Below are 3857 nucleotides of genomic sequence, written 5' to 3' on the forward strand. Positions count from 1 at the left end.
ACTTCTACTTAAGTAATAAATGTGAATACTTTTGACACCTCTGATTATTGTAGAATATGAGTTTCGTCAGTCACTTGTCAGATCCTCTTTCTCCTGTTTTTGTCATCAAAGCTTGGAACACTACCCTGGACTCCTGCTTTTGGGTTTCTTAACCCTTCATGTCTTGACCCCTGCTTTCAAACCCAACAAACCAACCCTTCAGGACAAATTTAGGTTTAAAATAAAAAACTTGAGACAATCAAACATGTGAGGTGCAACGTGGCCTCTCTCGAGATGAAGTGATTAAAAAAACAGTCAGAGACAATTTGAAACAGAAGATGCTTTTTATGCTCTAAATATAAACAATCAGCTGATTAAAACACAAACTCTAAGGATTTTGGGAAAATTAAGCTATTTTCTGTGAAGAATTGAGGATGCTAAAAACCAACTAGAAGAGCGGTGTGGGTAAAAATGAGAAGCCTTTTCAAACCACAGTTCTTTTACTCCAGAGGTTTTCATATTATCATTTGACRAACAGCTAATATTTTGTATTTGCGTGAACATCTCTACACGTTGTCTAGTTGCTGTCCTCCAGAAGCAAAGTCAGTCTTGATGTCTGTGTGTTTCAGGCCTACAACAACAAGCCACCATCATAATTGAAAAAAAAAAACAAAGTGGAAAGCAGTTAAGGAGATTAGAGTTTGGGCCCATTTTGTCTGCCTGGGCCCCGCTCGCTGTCACCAGAAAGACGACTCGAGGGGGAAGAGACACAATTAGCTCAAAAGATTAAAAGAGCAGCGAAGAGACACTTCTTGTGAGCATCTTTAGCCATATGGTGGCTACTCTCTTCATCCTTGGTCAAAACACTGATGGCCTTTGTGAGATTTAACAGTTAATTAGTCTTTGGAGGTCAGCAGTCTGGAGGGTTTCTGGGAGGATTCACCCAACTACACCCGATCACTGCTGTGAATAGAGCCTCTGTTTTCTTTAGGAGATAAGCRTCTCCCTGCTTCTGTTCACATTTTACCTACGTAACATGCCTATTTAAACAAGGTGTTTGTCCTTTCTTTATGCATTATGCAGACTCATAACGTGCTGGTAGTTCTTTTTAATATGTGAGCAAAGAATCGCAATTGCATTAATATTTATTAAAATCAATGTGTAATAAGTTGTGATTAATCTAAATATTTGAGCTCCTAAAATGATAAATATTCTGCTTGTCTGGATTATTTTTGTGAGTCTTTCACATGGATCTAATGTTCCCTAATATGTTTTTACTACTGCTACTAGCAGCTGAACTGTTGTTTCTTCTGCATTGTTTTCTCAACTACTACTACTAACAATAATAATAATAATAATAATAATAATAATAATAATAATAATAATAATAATAATAATAATAATAATGCCCACCCATTTACAGGCTGTAAGATTCATTCCTTTTAATTCAGTTTTTTACTTTGTCTTTTTTTTTTTACTTTGTCTTTTTTATCTTCTCATTTCCTAACCTGTCTTCTGGTTAAAAGGATATTTCAGTAAATTCTTTAAGACGCTGGATCCTGTTTCCAATTAGAGACAACCAACACAAACAGCTTCATTTCAGCTGATGTTTTAGGTTTTTGATTTGTGTTTTACGCTGTGAGGAGGTCCATGAAGTGATACACCAAACCAGTGGCCTGTAACCTGTAACCTGCAGCTCTGGGTACATGTGTTGAAGCTTTGATCAAAACAAACATGAGATGGGTATTTTTTTTGTTGTTGTTGTTGTTTTTGTTTATACCTACGACAGAAGCAATTTTCCAGTCAACTTATTTGTGTATATGTGATCTATACAAGGAGTGAAACATTACATCATGCTAATCATTTATTGTCTGCTTCAATAATCCAACTTCTGCCCTTACTGTGTGAGCCTGTTCTCTAATCTACCAAGACGTTTTTGTAATAACTTTAATACAAGTTACTGAGAAGAAAAGTTGTGAGTTAATTAGATAATAGAAATAATTAGAAAAGAAAAAAACGTGTGCATAATTCAGTGTTATGTTATTTAATGAATTGGGCATAAATTTGTTTTCTTGTTTACGAGTTTATGAACATGTTTTTTACATATATTTTTAGCTTTATAATGTCAGCCCCCATTTCAACAAACTGGWAGTTGCCCATGGGCTCCCAGCAGATAATCACAGTTGTAACTCATTTTGCAGCTAAGCAAAGAGGTTGTATATGGCTCATTTGATTGTAAAAGTTGTTGACTGCTGCAGTGGACCGTTGCTTCTGTGTCGTCCTGCATCAACGTGCTGCACATATTAAAAGTATCTGTACACCCTGTCTGTATGTAGCCCATCTGGTGACACTGGATAAAAAAACATACTAATACAGTATGTGCCTGCTATCTCGTGGCCACAGGATAACATTTAGGGAAGAAGAAAAAACAGCGCTGTCTCTACAGAACATTTTGTAGTTAGGACTGTTAGCGGAGTCTAGCTCCTCTGGTCAGCTGGTAAAACGCTGAGGTTACGATKCAAAGGCCATTGGAATCGAGCAAATTCAACAAGCTCAAAAAGCACATTAATATAACACGATTCAGTTCAAAGCAAATGCATGGGGTCTGTAAAATAGCTTAAGTTTACTGGTTGAATTTGTGCAATTTCAATGGTGTGAAGTAAAACATGCAGGGCTGCAGACCTCGAGGACCAGGACTGCCTACCCTGGGGCCAAACCAAAAGATTTATTGAGAACCAGCTCAATGTAAATGGCTCCTAAGGGTTTGAAGCCACTTAGTTACTTGAATTTATTTCATTTTATTTTTTACACACAATCAGGATGAAACCTAAACCAAGTGAAGTGAATTTGGTGGTCTGGTGAAGAGGCAGCTCCACCTGTTGAGTGATCTCATCAAAACAGTGCCTACTCACAGAGAAGAAAAGAAAGGATGGGAAAAACACCAAAWTAAATAAATTTAAAAAAAGATGAGGGAAGAAAAACAAGAGAAGRGGACCCTCTGGACAGCCTGGAGTTTTTGACACGTGTTCAGTAACAGTTATCAGGTTGGTTGATCGTTCATCTGCTTTCATGATGTGTTCAAAAATATATYCATCAAAATTAAATCCATCCATTATATTTTACCTGCTTCTTCCTTTCAGGCCAGGGTCACAGCTGTCAATGGGGGGGGGGGGGTCCACCACAAATAAAAAATATACAATCTCCAAGTTATTAATTCAAAGCACACAACTATGATAGAAAACTAGTTTCACTCTTCAGTACAAGCATTGATACAAGTGAGGCTCTTGATGTGGAATTTGATTTGTTTCTGCTGAAAACTCCTGAAATCAACTGTATGATGATATTTTTACAGTGCTGCTAAAAGATCATATCTGCACTGTTAACATAGAAGACGACACAAAAAAGCAGCAGCATGTCGGCAGCACTGTGAGCGTTTACATAATAATATTAACATTAATAAGCTGCTGCASACAGAGACACCATCAAGTTTTAGGTGAAGACTTGCTTACATGAGCAGGCCATAGATTAGAGCAAGACAAAGAGATTAGCATGGGAGCAGTCTAATATTAGGATTCAAAGAATGATTAGAAGACTCACATTATGTAACAACATTGAGTCTCTGCTTCATATGAGACCCTRAAAACAAGTTCAGTGAGACAACATGAAGCTCTGCACACAGTATTTTAGATTTTTTTCTGCTTGTGCATAACACAGAATATTAGTGTTAGGTTTAATTAATCAAAAACCCCACTAGGATACYAAGACTAATTATTTTCTAATTAATGGAAATACAGTATCTGATAGAGGATATTTCAAACTCTTTTTTTAATAGAAGGATTATGGCTAAAAACACAGAATTAAAACACCAGCAGGAAGCT

The sequence above is a fragment of the Austrofundulus limnaeus genome, unplaced genomic scaffold, assembly GCF_001266775.1.
Source record: "Austrofundulus limnaeus strain Quisiro unplaced genomic scaffold, Austrofundulus_limnaeus-1.0 Scaffold197, whole genome shotgun sequence".
Lineage (NCBI taxonomy): Eukaryota > Metazoa > Chordata > Actinopteri > Cyprinodontiformes > Rivulidae > Austrofundulus > Austrofundulus limnaeus.